This window comes from Labrus mixtus, chromosome 3 (assembly GCF_963584025.1).
Source record: "Labrus mixtus chromosome 3, fLabMix1.1, whole genome shotgun sequence".
NCBI classification, from domain to species: domain Eukaryota; kingdom Metazoa; phylum Chordata; class Actinopteri; order Labriformes; family Labridae; genus Labrus; species Labrus mixtus.
Genome location: NC_083614.1, coordinates 32,763,882 through 32,781,692, shown reverse-complemented (window position 1 = coordinate 32,781,692; position 17,811 = coordinate 32,763,882). Strand labels below are relative to the sequence as shown.

The following is a 17,811-nucleotide window of genomic DNA, read 5'->3' as shown; positions in this document are numbered from 1 at the left end:
ACAAAGAGCAGTTTGACAGGCAGCGGGAGAGAGAGAGGATTCCCCCCGAGGAGAGGGAGTGACGTGATCTGTGTGGATGTGACTGCTCTTTCATCTCCTCACCCTCACCACCCCCCCCCCCCCCCCCCCCCCCCCCCCCCCCCGCGCCCGCAAACAAGCCCACTCTCGCCTTGCTCGTCTTCATCGTTAGGTCTGATCTTCAGACGAGGGGGTTCAGGGTTCAGACGAGGAGGGAGGTACAAGGAGAATGTAGGTCGGAGGCGGGGCAGACATCGCTCCACACTCCAGAGCCGTCGGCCGCAGAGGACTTCAGTAATTATCATCATCAGATCTACAAAACGCTCAGATTTCAGAACTCGTTTCAAATCAGGACAGCTCATTTACATCTGGGAGGAAAAATCCAATTAGCATGTTCTCAGCTTGTAACCCAGACGCCTTCTCGTCAAGGGGGATGCACTAAAGATCTCAAACAATGCATTTCTGAAAACTTGCTCCTGCTCCTCAAAAGGCCCGACGTTGTATCAGACCAGGAGAAGGAACAAGTTGAGGAGTGGACTGAAGAAAAGGTTGATGCTTTAAGGTGATCTCTATTTGTTGTTCTTCTGAGGATGTTCTTTTAAAGCGTGTTTTCAAGCTGCATTAAGTCCAGATTAGTGGGTCATGAAGGTGAAGAAGAACAACAAGCTCAACAACAGCCCAGCTGATACATCACGGCCACAGAGCTGTGCAGGAAGTACTGAAGCTGCAGCTGATGTTAAATCTTTGAAGGTTTAATATTTAGATTTTGAACATATCCAAATTAATGAAAAATTGACTAACACTTTTTTTTGTTGAGTTCTTACATTACCTAAAATATTTTCAACAGATATCAAAGCCAGAGAAATCCTTCATTTTAGAATCATAACATGTCCTGGCCGGCGGCCGCCATGTCAGACGCGACATGTTTATTGTTGCCATGGAAACACAGGATGTTACATTAAAGACCGCTGCATAGGGAAGCGTGAGCTGCTCCTGAAAGCTGTCGTGTGAGCTGCTGTGATAAGTTGATTGAGTTGAGCGTGTAGCTGACCTGACTGACAGGTGGGCGTGGTGTAACGGTTTGTTAGGAGGCTTAAAACCCGCCTCAGCTCCAGCTCTGAGCCCGTCGTTAGGTTTAATTAGTTGCCGTAGAAACGGTCATTAAAAGTTGTTAATCAGATCTGGTTCTGCTGCAGAGAGCTAACCTGATGCTGCACACAAAGTGAAACAGACGGGACATAAAGAAGAAGAAAAATAAACTTTGATCTAAAAAAGGGAACGCACCTTGGAGCTGCTGAATGATTTTAAACTGAGGAGAAAAACTGAAAAAGTTACTGTTGAAGCATCCGACAAAAAAAGATGGAGAAGAGTAGTCTAAATGAGTCAGGAACCAAAAAGAGAAAACAGACCGTTCTGCTTTCTCACATATAAATGATGGATATCTAAGAAATTGTGGTTATGGTGTTGTGTTTTGTAAATGTTTAGAGTATGACGGTCGAGAAAAGAAACTGTCCACTTGTTCTACGAGAGAGGATGGGGCGGCGGCGTCTAGACATTCAATTTCACACTCTTTGAAGTTTTCTGCCCGTTGGCCAAATTCAGCCGAGTGGATGAACTCGACATGACGAGACAGCATGAGAGAGGAGAGACGAGGGGGAGGAGGAGGAGGGGGAGGAGGATGTTACATCTTCCCCTCTAGTCCTTCTCTTCTTTATTTTAGGAGTGTAAAAAGGTGTTTCATTTCCCCCGTGATATCCCTGAAGATGGAATCTGAGCAGTGAGTCAACACCGGGCCGTTTGAAATGTGCTGTCTGTTTGGGTAGAAGGGTTGGTGTGTGTGTGTGTGTGTGTGTGTGTGTGTCTCAGTGTCAGCTGTCACACCTCGTCTGTCCAGGAAGATTTGTTGTTCATGCTCATGTTTTCTCTTTTGCTCTCTGAAGAGCCTGCATGATGAAAACATTACTAAAACATTGCGGCTGCTACTGGTAGCTACACGGCTGTGCTCAAAAATCGATATGGCAATTTATCGTCATGTGCAACTTAAAATACATGCATCGATGCAGATCTTACAGGATCAATATGTCTGCAAATGTAGTCAAGAAAACACATTGCTATGGTGCAGTTCACACTAAAAGCCAACAGGCGGCAGTAGAAGCCTAACTGCATGATGCAGCGCACGTTCAATTAATAAACGAGCAAGAACGAGAAACTCGATCCACTGGCAGCAAAACTGAAAAGCAAACATTAAGAGAGCAGTTTAGGTTTCTGAAAACACGAGGAAGAATCGTATCCTGAGGTCGTGGGAAATACCCGGCCCTACAGGTGGGAGAACGTAAAAAGCTCTAAACCAATGGAAAACTAGATAGAAGAGGGGATATCTAATTTACTAAATCTGGATTAAAAATGAAAGTTTGGAGCAACAAAATGTCTGATAATCTGCCTAGAAATTAAAGAAATAAGAAGTGAATCAATTTTGGGCAGCATATCTGAATGGAGATCATGGAGTGGTAGAAATGGCTACACTCGTCCAGAACACAGAGTAAGGGGTCGGGGAGGAGGGGAAGCAGTGTGCTGAGGGACAGCTGTGTTTGGACCTGAGAGACTGATGTTAAAGTGAGACAAGTAGAGGACATCTACTCTGAAAGTCGCATATTTGACCTCTAAATAAACATTTGTGTACGTCTGAATGCCTCTGTTTACATCATCTGTGTCTCATTTCTTTGTTTCTATTTTCAATTTTTTACTGCAGTAAGGCTGATTAAGTCCTACCCTTCATTTCTTCTGTGTTCACGTTCAGCAAAAAATAAAAGTAGTGATCAAATGGAACAAACTTTTTTGTAAAACTCGATGTACTTTGAACAGAGTGTTTGTGAAGAGAAGCCCGCTCTGCCCCTCCAACTCGCTGACCGAAGTGCTGATTTGAAAAGCTTCTATGGTTACAGACCGCTCTTTCACTCCAAAGGATGAGCTCATATTCTTCTCTCAGTGGCTACAGGATGATGTCATAGCTCGCTTCTAATTGGCTAATCCAGCATGCTGGCTGGTTGCAGGAGCGGTGCTGGACTCCGACAAAAGATGTAAAGTGTAAAAAGTGCGAGGAGGGCGGCGAACAAGAGATTGAGAGAAAGTAAGAGAGCACAAGAGTTTCTCCGTGTGGGAGAGGAAACCAACAACAGACCTCCTGTTCCCACTCTCTCTCTTTCTCTCTCTCTTTCCCACAGTTCATCCATCCCTCTCTCTCATTCCATAAAACAAACAAGAGAGCCGTCCAGCAGCCAGAGTCCAGCTAAGCCCTCTAAGCTGTGTTTAACCTGCTCCGCGATGGGCTGAATGTGGCTTTACTGTATCAGCTAACTCAACATCTAAACAAACCCGGACACCCGAGGGCGACTCAATTAGAGCACACCAAGTTCAGAGCCGACCGCATAACACATAGCTTAGAAACTCAGAGCATTGATACTGTGGGGGATTAGTTTTCTCCAAGAATTAAGCCAGTACGAGCACACTGAACGCGAGTATTAGCCTGGTTTGATCAAATCTGTGACATAATTTGTACCGTCGACGGCACACTAATAACCTGGATATTAACCCTTTCGTGACCCGTAACAATCCAATCACACAATGGTTACTGACTGTTTGCAGACTCGTGTTTGTCTCCTCCAGAAAACAATTACTGATAATCACAGAAGAACTACAAGATCACGGGAGAACTACAAGATCAGGCGGGAATAAAGAGAAAAACATGCAAACATGTTGCTTTGTCTTTCTGACGATGATGTGTTGTTCGATCCATTTTTATCACAGCACATAACTTTAAGCAAAGAGGTCGTTTAATCTTAGACTGAAATGAGACAGAATAAGGAACGCTAAGCTTTCAAATGCAAGAAAAGGTAAGCCTCTAGCTGTAACAGTTTGTATAATAGATCCATTCAAACAAGACTCTCATTAAAAAAGCAGAACGTTTACCTCACAGACCTTCAGTCAGTGTTTTTGGTTTGTTGGATACAAACTTGATCAGAGGCTGCTTTTCAATGTCATGAGTCTGTTTTTGGTTATGTATTTATCATGAGATCATCGGAGGCAGGGGTCAGACTGAATGATTTTTTGTTTGTCCCTTTCAAAATAAAGCCCTATTCTGACTGCTGTTTCAAGCCACGATATTTACAACCCTGTGACATTTCGGAGGTGTTACAGAGGCGAGCAGGGATCAGCAGAGCCAGCATGAGAGCGCAGCGCTGTGTGTGTGCATATCTGACTGTGTGTGTATGTGGAGCTCCTGCTGTGCCGTGCTTAAGAATATCAGGCCATCGCTGAATCAATATAGATGTACAAAGACGTGATGATGGCTAAGCTTAGTTCCAGCACTTTTGCAGAAAGGCCGTCTTTAAGGGGTTACAGTGTTCTGGTTCTTCTGTCTCTGTCAGGTTATCGCTCTGAACAAGTGACTCAGTGTCCTCTAAGTGTCAGCGGAGGAGAAGTCAAAGTCACAGCTTAGAGGAGGAGGGATGCTGTTTGTCCGTTTTAGTTGATTAACATCTCGTCTTTTTTTGTGTCTGCAGACTCTGCACATCAAATGTCCTAAAGAAGATTCTAAAAGAGCAGAGAGGCTGTTTATCTGTTGCACAAACTTCCTCCCATTCTCATTCCTCAAACGCCCCATGCACACACATCCTCACATTCTGAATTATTTTCCCAACAATCACCCTGTGTGTGTGTGTGCTGTCGTAGTTCTCTGAATGCCCCCTCACTCTCCAAGAACAACACATCTGATCATGTCAGCGATGAGAAACTTCCAGATCACATTTAAAGTTTGGAAATGTTTCCTCCTGGTGTCACTCCAGCTGCATCAGCTGCACCATCGTTCATCCTGATTGGTCACACACAAACACACACACACACACACCGGCTGCTCTCACTGCCCCGCCGAGACAAACCGGGGTACATCTGCCGAGCCCTGATGCAATGCACCATGGGTAATTAATTACCAGATTTGTGCTGCGTTCCAAAACAGAGACGTTACATAAACTTCTGTGGGAAGAAACTTCTGGTGAAGGTTAAAATGACATCATGTCTCTGTGGGAGACAAACGATGATCTATGAGGCAGTGAGAGAGAAAGTACAGCCGTCTTTTCTTTTCTTTGATATCATGTGTTTTTAAAATGATTTAATCTCTGTTATTTTAAAAAGAGAATAGCAGAAGCAGCTGTAACACAAAATGAAACTGTAAGGACTTTACATCTCTGCTATATTGTCAGTTATAGGAATAAAAATGTTCAAACGTGTCAGCTAAATCAAACTGCTCTTTGAAGCTCTCTCTCTCTCTCTCTCTCTCTGAAGTTTCTGCTGATGATGAAAAATAAGTCAAACACAGCTCAACATCTCCCTCCCGGTCTCCCCCCAACCCGTCTCTCACTTCCCTCCCTCCTGGTCTCTCTCTCTCTCTCTCTCTCTCTCACTTCCCTCCCTCCTGGTCTCTCTCTCTCTCTCTCTCTCTCTGTCTCTCACTTCCCTCCCTCCTGGTCTCTCTCTCTCTCTGTCTCTCACTTCCCTCCCTCCTGGTCTCTCTCTCTCTTCTCTTCTCTCTCTGTCTCTTTCTTAAACTCTGACACCGGGCTGGCAGCAGGCCCTGCCACCCTGCGGGCGTTCGCTTTCATCATGTGGAGAGGTGTCTGCCTGCAGGACGGCTCATAAAAGAGAGAGGGAGGAAGGGGGCGAGGAGGAGGAGGGTAAAGAGATAAAAGAGCGGGGTGGTTGTGGAGTCATGCAGGGAAAAGGTTCTGTAGGTTCAACTGAGAAGAGAAGCTGTGAGGATGACAATACCAGAAACATTTTAATTATAATGTAGGGGGAAGGTTCTGAACCTCGAGTTCAAGGCTTAAACTCAAATACAACTGATGATATTTGTGTTCTTTGTTGGAGCTGCCTTTGAGCCCCAATTAAAACTCTTTTCTCATTTGAAGCTTTCACTACGGTCAATTCATTTTCATCAGGGGGTGTAGAAGAGAGAATCACTCCCATGATTCCCCGCCAGCACTGACGTAATCTTTTGTTATCGTTTTCATGGAGAACACCCTGGTGGTGGAATTTACAGACTGTACCTTTAATTTTTATGTTGTCTTGCTAATGTGCTCTTGCAAGATGTGGTCTGTGTCTGTCAACAAAAACACTTTTGGGGGGTTAAAGCTTCACTTGATGACACTACAGAACAATCAGAAGCTTTCTTTACTTCATACAAATCCAAGAGACTCAAATGAATGATGACTTTTTGGGTTAGGGTCAGTGTCTGTATTTGGATTAGGGCCCGACCGATATAGGGATTTATGGAGCCAAAACCGACATTAGGACGAGAACAAAGCTGATACCAATATATCGCCCGCTATCTTTCTTAGACCTTTCGTCAATCTGTAGATAGATATAAATGTACACACCTTACAGGAAAGTAACTGCTCATGTACAAGCATCACCACTCGACACTCTGGACAGTGATGATGTTTGTTGTAATCTACAGTACAGACCAAAAGTTTGGACACACCTTCTCATTCAAAGAGTTTTCTTTATTTTCATGACTATGAAAATTGTAGATTCACACTGAAGGCATCAAAACTATGAATTAACACATGTGGAATTATATACTTAACAAAAAAGTGTGAAACAACTGAAAATATGTCTTATATTCTAGGTTCTTCAAAGTAGCCACCTTTTGCTTTGATTACTGCTTTGCACACTCTTGGCATTCTCTTGATGAGCTTCAAGAGGTAGTCACCTGAAATGGTCTTCCAACAGTCTTGAAGGAGTTCCCAGAGATGCTTAGCACTTGTTGGCCCTTTTGCCTTCACTCTGCGGTCCAGCTCACCCCAAACCATCTCGATTGGGTTCAGGTCCGGTGACTGTGGAGGCCAGGTCATCTGGCGCAGCACCCCATCACTCTCCTTCTTGGTCAAATAGCCCTTACACAGCCTGGAGGTGTGTTTGGGGTCATTGTCCTGTTGAAAAATAAATGATGGTCCAACTAAACGCAAACCGGATGGAATAGCATGCCGCTGCAAGATGCTGTGGTAGCCATGCTGGTTCAGTATGCCTTCAATTTTGAATAAATCCCCAACAGTGTCACCAGCAAAGCACCCCCAAACCATCACACCTCCTCCTCCATGCTTCACGGTGGGAACCAGGCATGTAGAGTCCATCCGTTCACCTTTTCTGCGTCGCACAAAGACACGGTGGTTGGAACCAAAGATCTCAAATTTGGACTCATCAGACCAAAGCACAGATTTCCACTGGTCTAATGTCCATTCCTTGTGTTCTTTAGCCCAAACAAGTCTCTTCTGCTTGTTGCCTGTCCTTAGCAGTGGTTTCCTAGCAGCTATTCTACCATGAAGGCCTGATTCACACAGTCTCCTCTTAACAGTTGTTCTAGAGATGTGTCTGCTGCTAGAACTCTGTGTGGCATTGACCTGGTCTCTAATCTGAGCTGCTGTTAACCTGCGATTTCTGAGGCTGGTGACTCGGATGAACTTATCCTCCGCAGCAGAGGTGACTCTTGGTCTTCCTTTCCTGGGGCGGTCCTCATGTGAGCCAGTTTCTTTGTAGCGTTTGATGGTTTTTGCGACTGCACTTGGGGACACTTTCAAAGTTTCCCCAATTTTTCGGACTGACTGACCTTCATTTCTTAAAGTAATGATGGCCACTCGTTTTTCTTTACTTAGCTGCTTTTTTCTTGCCATAATACAAATTCTAACAGTCTATTCAGTGGGACTATCAGCTGTGTATCCACCTGACTTCTGCACAACACAACTGATGGTCCCAACCCCATTTATAAGGCAAGAAATCCCACTTATTGAACCTGACAGGGCACACCTGTGAAGTGAAAACCATTTCAGGTGACTACCTCTTGAAGCTCATCAAGAGAATGCCAAGAGTGTGCAAAGCAGTAATCAAAGCAAAAGGTGGCTACTTTGAAGAACCTAGAATATAAGACATATTTTCAGTTGTTTCACACTTTTTTGTTAAGTATATAATTCCACATGTGTTAATTCATAGTTTTGATGCCTTCAGTGTGAATCTACAATTTTCATAGTCATGAAAATAAAGAAAACTCTTTGAATGAGAAGGTGTGTCCAAACTTTTGGTCTGTACTGTATATAGCGCCCTCTGCTGGTGACACAGATAACTGCTAGTTTAATACAATGAAACTCAAGTGAAATGCTATTTGACAGGTGAATAAATCGAGTAATATCGACGCATATCTGCGATAAAATGAGCTGATACCGATAGTCACTGGATATGCTGATATCGGCCGATATTATCGGCTGGTTGATTAATCGGTCGGGCTCTAATTTGGATCAAGTAGCTCCAACAAAGTAAGGTGTGTCAGATTAAAAAGGTGTTATTTCATTGTGTCAGACATTTAATCAACAATGATATCTTGTCGGACAAATATTCAATAACAAAAGATTTGATTGGGCCCAAGAACTCTATAAATATCACCCTCTATAAAGTCTGTTTTAACTAGGAGGCTCTGACACTAATAATCAATCAGTGCTGCAGAGATCCTCTCAGCATTGAACCCTCTTTGTCCTCTGTACACATTGTCCTGGTTCAATGATGGACTAACAGGAAGCTGGCGGAGATTACGTCCATTTTTCTTGGAGCACACAGGCTCCATTAATAGCTCTCGGCATTGTCAGATAGTGCTCAGCAGCCACAGCAGCTGATTTTCTTTCTGAGCTCTCTGTTGATAAGCAGCAGCTGCAGTGATTTCTGCAGAACAGCGAGCCGGGTCACAAGTTATTGCAGCGCTTAACTGGAGCAGGATATCGATTCACAGCGAGGAGCAGAGCTACAGAAGAATAAGAGGTGCAGACAAGGGAAATCAACAACCCGAGGGAACAGAGATGTTACTCTCAAAGTTTTCCTGAAACTTATTTGACCTTTACTTGTTGTTCAGCCTTTAGTCCTCTTTGGGAGAAAGCACATTTAACGAGTAGAATAAAAACGTCAAGGTTCTTATCTTTTGTCCAACTAATAAATAATCCTCTTTCTGCGTAATGTTTTCAATTCTCACTCCCTAAAGTTCCCTTCTAATAAAACCACATCGTACAGCAGAGCGATATCATGAGACAGTGTTTGGATAAAACTACAAACATTTCTTTTTAACTGACCTGTTACGTTTTTACAGGAGAAAACTTTAAACTCTCAGCTGCCAAAGAATTGTTCCATACCAGTTTCTCTTTAAAGGAAGAATGTGCAAAATGTTCCCTATAAATAAATCATAAAGTCTGTCCTGTGTAAATGTGTCTCTGAGTCATGACTGTCTACAATGAGGGAGAAGCTCGAGTCCCGCTGGCTGTGTTGTTGTCAGAGTCGTGTTTACATGGACGGGACGGCCGGCTCCTCCCCTTGTGTATAAAAGCTGTTTTAGTCAAGAACTAGAGAGAAGAAGAAGAACATACTCACTGATTATTTGGATGTTAGTAAGAGTTTTTAGATCACGCTCATTCTGTGTCAGTTTACATGAAATGTGAAGCTACGAGCTAACTAAAGAGTGCTAACATTAGCATGCTAACACAACAATGCAGGACACAGGTGATCGCAGATCGAGACAAGGACAAGTTTGTTTGCGCTTAATTATGGTGCGTTGTCTCTGGAGGAGAGCGGAGGCTTCAGAATAGAGGAGGTGTGGCCAAACAGCAGTTTGTTTTGGTTTCATGCTAATGCTTAAGGGACATCTTAAGCATCTACTGGATCAGAAAGTCACACATGCTCTCTTTAACAAACAGCTTTTCTTCACACAGTAACAGTTTATCTTCTTACTGTATTTATTTGTGTATGCTACATCATGCTAACACTTCTTCTCTGGATTTCTTACAATCAACAGTTTCATACCACCGCGAGTAACACAAAGAATCAATAATCAAATTTGTTGCCAACACTGTTTTTTATCGATGATATTGATTTGTTGCAGCAGCCCAGTAATCTATCAGCACAGATAAAACCAAACATACACCCAGCAGTCTCCAAAAGCTGCTTCTGTTTCAGCTCAACTGTTTGTTTTTCTTCTGGTTCATTTCCTCCAAGAGCATTATGGGTAATAATCTCCTTAAAGACTTCCAAACAGAAGAAACTTTTCCAATATAACTTGGCAACTTGTCCCAACGACAAAGATGTTGCACTTTAAAACCCAGATCTGCAGCCACCAAACGAGCTTTGTGGTGACAGTTTTATTAACTTATAAAAGCAGCTTTGTCCACAAACTTGGCCTGGAAAGGTCTTAACAAACACATATATTATAAGTTATATTGTCTGTTTAAAATGCTACTAATCAATAGTCCTCCCTCTTGAAAAACGAGGAGGGTCGTTAGCTGAACAGAAAGCAGCTCTGATTGTCCTGAGTCTTACCAGGCTGTTCTCCGACGCGCTCTCACCGCTCTCCTTAATAATATTCAACATCAAACCGACCCAGCTGACCGAGCGTCTGAGGGCCAGACACCTCTTATCCCTGGTCGCCTCTTCATTAGGCGGCAGCTCGCGCAGACTCGCCATCACAAACACAACACACACGATCAAACACTCCCAGAGGAGCTCCGGCCGGACTGCTGCACACTCCCGCTGAAGCCAACACTCTTAATAAGCTCTAATCCATGACGCCGACTCGCCTGTTTGCTCTCAGTCTGCTGGATTTTATCGTTCATTAGCCTCATATGTGTTTTACTTCCTTTTCAGTTTTTAAGAGCTACAGAATCATAAATCCCTCAACCTTTTTTTTTTGTTTCCACATGTTTCTTTGCACACACAAAAGGAGCTGCTGGGCTTTTTGCAAAGCCTGTTTGAGAAGACGAGGTGTTCAGGGGTTAAAGTCATAAAGGAAAAGTGAAATTCCTTTTTTCTCTCTCTGCCTCAGTACCTCAGGGTTATCAATATTTCACAAGGCTGAGAGCGAGGGAGGGAGGAAGAGCGAGGGAGGGAGGGAGGGAGAGACGGCACGCTCGGCCGACTGTGGCCTCAGGAGGAGCCGAGGAAGGAAGGAGGAGACGGAGGAGGCAGGGGGCAGGTTCTCTCCATCATCATGAGACCTCCTTTACCTCTACAGGGCGGCGTGATGACTTATAGCCGATGCAGTGTTTGATTAAAAGAGAGAGAGAAAAAAGATCAGTCTGTGAGATCAATAAATAGAATCTGAGAGAAAAACGAGTGAAGCTAACGAAGGAGAAAGAAGTACAGCAGCAAAGAGGGAAAAAGCATGTGAAGGTTGAACATATTAAACTCCACTGTGGCTCGTCTGATTTGTCGCTGCATGATTTATACGAGTCATTAAAGTCCCATACAGCACACAGAATGCCACATCATTCTTAAGGGCCACCAAGAAAATAGCTTACATTGCTGGGTCTCTAAATTGCTTCTTGCATCCAAGAAAAAGTCCCAAACTAGGAGCTGTTGTAGGTTGAGGAGTCTTGGAGGTACATGAGAGTCTCCTGGTTGACTGATCCATTGAGGGCCCGAACGATATGGGATTTTTGGAGCCGATACAGATATCGATATTTGGGAAATAAAAAAGCCGATAACAATATATCGGCCGATATCTTTCTCAGATCTATGAAATCTGTAGAGATAGATATATAGATATTTATTGTGTTGATCCTGGACCTCATTGACTAATCTTTGCATTTTAAACAGTAGGAAAACACCAACAGCCAATCAGTCAGCAGTTTCAGGCTGAATGCAAAAGTACAAAGTGCAAAGCAAAGTTTGAGCTCCTAGTGAAGAAGTGCTATGTCGGCTGGAAAGTCACCGACAAACTGAGGATTTTAAAGATGTAATTTGAAGCTTTGTTTACCTTTATTTTAGGGATGTCACAGTGGATCGAGTCAGAAATCAGGAAGAGAAAGAGAGCAGGGAATAACATGCGAAAGGAGCAACTAGTTGGATTTGAATCCCAGCCACCTGCTTAGAGGACTATAGCCTCCAAACATGGGGAGCGTGCGCTAACCACTAGCCTACCAGTGCCCCACAAGACCTCATTTTTATTTAAGATATCTGAAGGGATGAAGCTCAGATTAAGACATTCTGAAACGATACCATTGGTTAGTGCCGTCAACGAAGCGAAACGCAACAATCTTGTCTTCCCAACAAAAAATCATTTAGAGTTTTACATAATCACAAGCTGTTGGCCAGATGGCAGAATAATAAAAACTATTTAGCATCTCTGCAAGTCACATCGTCGTCTCCTTTACCGAGAGGAGCTGAGGTCATGTTGGCAGCAGCAAATGAGTGTTGGAGGAACTCTGATTCTTCAACGTAAAACTGCTCCATTTAGGAAACGCACTCGTTTCAACTCTTCAGTACATTTTATTTTGAAGAGGAGGAAACCTTGGTGGAAAATGTGATGGTTATTCACAACATACATGTGAACAATAAAAGTGGTTTTCACTGAAGATTTCAGGAGGAGTGTCAGATGGGAGGAGTGGCAACAGAGTCCTCCACACGACGCTATAATGAGAATATTTGTCTCTAAATCAATGTGCTAATTAGAGCATAGAGAACGTAGCGGTGGCGTGCAGACAGTCTATGGTCGTGCAGTGATCACAGGGAATAAACGTCCAACACCAGAGAATCTGATTTTCATGTACAACTACAGAGCATGTTTTTTTTAGCTTTACTCTCAAGTTGAACGAATCAAAAGTCTGATTTTTCAGGCGTGCCCTTTTCTAAAAATGGCAGCGTCTTCAGATAAACTATATGGATGTTATTCAGTACTCATTGACTTTTTGTGATCAAAATCAGAGCTGTACAGTTAGCTGGATAATCAGGGTCCGTCTTTCTGTAAGTGTGACTTGAATCATTTTAACAGCAGAGTGAACGACTGTGTGGTTACTTCCTGTCAACGTTTAGCACACAGAAGCTTTCACTCTGGATTCTCTGATCCAGATCGCTGGTTGATTAATGAGCAGTAAAGACTCCTGCTCACTTTGTATGTTTCTTTACTTGTCTCTGGTTTTACAGCAGCTTCATTTGGAGAAACTTTTTCGAGTGAAGTGGTTTATTAAACTGACACATTCCTGCAGACAGTGTTTGTTCCAGAGATGAAGATCTCTGGGGTTTCTGTTTCCACCTGAACACAATGTAGGTCAGAGGAAAATTAATTTATGAAGCTGACAGGAACATCTCTTTTCAGCTCGTTATTCGGGAAAATCCACCAAACACACTGTCAAGTATTTTATTTCTCACTGGAGCTTCTTTATGCCGGAGAAGAAGTCCCTGAGGAATAAGGAGACGAGGAAACCTGCTCGCATTTCCATGAAATCTGAGCGAGCCGACACGGAGTAGGTCGGGGGAGAATCATCTTTAAATTCATGTGACAGCATTTTGTGATGGCAGCAGACGCCACCTGATCGGGGCCGATCGCCGGCGTGTTGGCTCCCTCTCCACGGGCTGATGTCAGCACAGAGGCTGGATAGAGATTCAGGATTTACTACAGAGTCAGGGACAGACAGGCTTTTGTTCCAGAGAGGAAAAGGCCGGCTGCTGTTGGAAATGTGAATGGCAGCTCTAATCCGGCTTCACACACTGCAGCCGTACACACACACACACACACGCAGGACACACAGACAAGCTAACACAGATTTTACAGCCACTCAATCCAAAGCCATATCGTGTACTGTGTTGTTTGATTATATGTATTTTATAAGGGAAGGCTTTGCATTGGCGCCATCTGGTTGAAGTCAAACATGGAGTTGCCCAAGGACACCTTGGCAACAGTAGCAGCAGGGGGGCAGGACACAGACCCTCCATCTGTGCATGAACAAGGGATCAAACAAAAAAAGGCTGAAGGCATCAAGGTGGATGATAAAAGGATGCAATTACATGTAGAGTATATGATCACTGAATGACTAATAAGCCAGGTAGAGAGAAAATGGAAACGGAATATTTTAAGTTCCAGCTTTCTATTTTTCAGATTCATTCAATGAAAATAAAGGGAACAAAGACACGGAACAAACAAGCCTGTTTCATAGACTTTCAAAGACTTTTTGACACTTCTTTTTTCCAGGCAAACATTTGCGACCCTCTGAAAACAGCTGTTACCCATTTTTGGGTCCCGAGTCCCGACCCACCAGTTGAGAACCACTTCTCTAAATGCCAAGCTGTCAATCAACTGGGTTTCAGATTTAGTCCTTTTTATCACACTACTGGGACTACAAAACCAAAACCATTTAGCTTGTTATGATGTTTAATGCTGTTCTAGTCAAGACCACACTAACCAAGACCAAAACATACCAAAGACTGGAGTGTTCCGAGATCGAGACAAGACCAAGACAAAGACCAAGGCAGGACAAGACTGAGAGAAGACCAAGACCATAAATATCACAGACAAATCCTCAGATTGTGTGCAGGGGGCGTGTCACTCACTTAGATCGTTTAGGCGTTTTCATTCTTATCACAGTAATGATGTGGAAAAACAACCAATCAGTGGTGGTCCTGACTGGTCTTGACTTTAAATCTGGAGTCCGCCCAGTCTGAGACCAAGACAAGACCCAGTAAAAATGCTTTTGATTATGAGACTAGACTTTCAAAAAGTGGTCTCGAGTCCAAGATCAATTTTGAGTACTACAACACTAATGCTTAATTAATCAGTAATTTTCATATCCTGCAAGAGCGTACAGCTGTGTGCATGTCACCAGAAGAAAACTGTAGATGTAATGTGCAAAGGTTCAGGCAGGAGGCAGTTTGTATGTAAGAGGATGTTATCAGTCTTATAACTACACAGCAGCTTATATTAGTCTGCACACTGAATACTTAACACATCATCACCCTGTAATTAACCTAAGCTATTATATATAATTGTTATGAATATGACCATCAAACACAACCACAGCCCCCCTTCAGCCCTTACAAACCCACCAAGCATGACTGGAACCACAACTTAATCCCAGTAATAGCTCTTGTCTTGAGCTGAGCTGTTTTATTATTTTGCCCTTTTGGTTCCTCAGTCATTTGTAATTCTCTAAGACCCTCCCTGCAGCCGTTTAACTTTCCCTCCCACCCCTCCCCCCTTTCGTATTTCCTTCTTTTCTCCCACTTCCTGCAATAGAAACAACATAAAACTATAAATAAAACGGCCGAGAGAGACGCTAAGTGAGGTCACTATCTTTTTGACCTCACACCCTCAAAGCGGTTTCTCTTGATGACCGTTTAACAGCGGAGGTCAAGTGGTGGAGCTGTGCTCTCTGTTTGGACTCTAAACACGACGCTGCCCTACATCCTCCGTCTCCTTCAGTCCATTACAGCAGACTGATGGAGTCCTGATGGAGTGGTGACCTATGACCTCAGGCTATATGCTACCAGACCGGGAGGATGGACCAGACTAGAGGATGTTTGACCTGACCGAGCTCCAAGGACACGCAATCAGCAGATAGAGCTCAAGCAAACACAACATTGGAGTGATAATGTGTGTAATGTTACAGTAAGGGAGGGCGGCTCTGGTTTAGTGTTTAACTGCCCTCATTAAAACTCCTCGATCGGTCTGATTATGCTTTGGCCTGTCCATTCTATTGTTCTCTAACGATGATATAACGGCATAAAGTTTAAATCATTATAACATTTAGCCTTAAAGAGCTGGTCAATACTCGTTAAAGTCGACCTAATCTGCTGCTGATCCCAGTTTTCATAACTCACATGTAGTGTTACAATGCTGGATGCACAAATTAAACGTGGGGAAATTTTCAGATCATGAGACTTAACACCGAAATACATTGTCTTAAAAGCTAAAGGCTGAACACTCCAAAGACCTATGTGCACTCTAGAGGACAAAGAGGCCAAAATTTCCACGATAAAACTAGAAATATTACAAAGAAAGGGTCAGGGAATTCACTGATGCCATCCCTGCTCCCTCCGAGTCCCTTAGCTCCACCATTGGGATACATTTTTCCTCTTAGCTCCTCTGCTGGATGGTTTTCGGAAAAGATTAATTCTGAGCGTGTCGTACAGTCAGTTCAACACCACGGCCTCCAGGGGCCGAGGTTTTTAGGCTGTTGGTCAGGGCTTTAATCCGTCCAGCCGACTCGATGTGTTGCCAAGTGTCGGCGTTGAGCCACAAAGAGGGATTTACTGAAACCAAACGTGCCAGAGGACAGCCCTCCCAACAAACACAAACACAGCAAACCCAGACTGAACAGCAACAAACATGCAGCTGTCAATCAAAGCCTTGGTTTGTCTGCTTGGCAAAGTTTCCACATAAAGGGACCATCTGTCCACGAGATAACAGCGCGAGTACCAGAGAACATTTTGTCTTAAACCTATATGATAACTATATGACAGTAATATTGTTTTGGGGTTGTTTTCATTGTTAAATAAAGGTGAGTTAAACAAAATGGCAAAGGAATAGTAGCTGTTGAAAAAGTGAACCAACAACATGCGGTGTACCTCAAGGGTCAATTCTGGGCCCGTTCTCTCTCCACGTTAACTTCCTTTGGTCAATAAAAAAGTTGAAGTCTTTAAATGTATCATCATGTAGAGTAAAGGATATGTAATATATCTACCCTTCATTTTCCACATTTAAACTATTACAATACTTTTCCATACCACATGTTTTAAAATGATAAAATCAAAAGTAATTGAGCGTTAGAGAAAATGAAGAAAACTGCCCTAATTGCACGAACAGATGTCATATAGGTGGTAACATTTCAGTTAAAATAGTTGCCAACATCCATCCATCGTCTTTCCCGCTTTTACCTGTTCAGGGTCGCGGGGATGCTGGAGCCGATCCCAGCTATCATTGGGCGAGAGGCGGGGGTACACTGTGGACTGTTCACCAGTCAATCACAGGGCTGACATATAGAGACAGACAACCAGCCACATTCACATTCACACCTACAGACAATTTTAGAGGCACCAGTTAACCTAGCGAGCACGTCTTTGGACTAGCTTTGGACTTAGGATAGTTTGTTTTGTGTACTCTAAGTATCAAGAATCTGTCACTTTATGAAACCTGAATCTGCACATTAAAGCCCGAGACAAAACAGGTGCAGTGAAGTCCTGAAATCTCAGGGAATCCAGGTCATCCCTCCCTGCCTGGTGTCCTCATTCCAGGCCTACTTCCTCGGCACACAAAAGCTATTTCAACTCTGTAAATACTGGATGCAGAACACACTGTTTCTGTGTCTCTGCACACAGATTCTTGTATCTCCACGCAGCCTCTGAGAGTGAGGGAGGGGTTGAAGGGAAGGAGGTTATCTGAGGCTGAGAGCTAAAAACCCACTCCAACATATATAACCAAACAGAGAGGGGAGGCTTGGGGTTTTGCTGACTCAGCATCAATGAAACGTCTCCATCTGCAGCCCTGAAACCATGAGAGCTCAAACTGAGATAAGTGTTTATGCAAGGAATGAAATACTGAAAATATTTGATTAATGTGCTGCTGGCAGTTTTCCTCACAAATTATCACTCCAAAGCTTTTTGCCTGCCTGATCTCATTAACTTCAAAGCAAAGTTTTAAATCACAGTTTTCTGTGTTTTCCTTCGTACCTTCCAGGAAGCCAAATTCTTCCATCAATTAAAGCTTGATATAAGCATCAATATGCTAAATGAAAAGTTAAACTTCAAACCTGTGCTTTCGGGTAACCTTGAACCAAAACTTGTTTGACATGTTTGCTAAAAGTTATTGACTCTGAAGACATACGTTTGAGCACATTTTTTAAATATTCACAGAAATTTGTCCAAAGTTAAAAAAACAAACTACGGAAAGTTCCACACAATAACTTACTCAACAAGAACTACACATAAATCTATAATGGATAAAACTAC

General features: G+C 43.2%; 1 protein-coding gene and 1 long non-coding RNA gene across 5 annotated transcripts in view; one reads left to right on the top strand and one right to left on the bottom strand.

Annotated features, from left to right (window-relative positions):
• LOC132972089 (uncharacterized) overlaps positions 1 to 17,811 on the top strand; it is a 473,300-nt gene that overhangs the window by 108,185 nt on the left and 347,304 nt on the right. The gene's annotated exons all lie outside the window — the stretch shown is intronic.
• The window catches only part of mast2 (microtubule associated serine/threonine kinase 2), a 168,540-nt gene that overhangs the window by 82,659 nt on the left and 68,070 nt on the right, over positions 1 to 17,811 (bottom strand). The gene's annotated exons all lie outside the window — the stretch shown is intronic.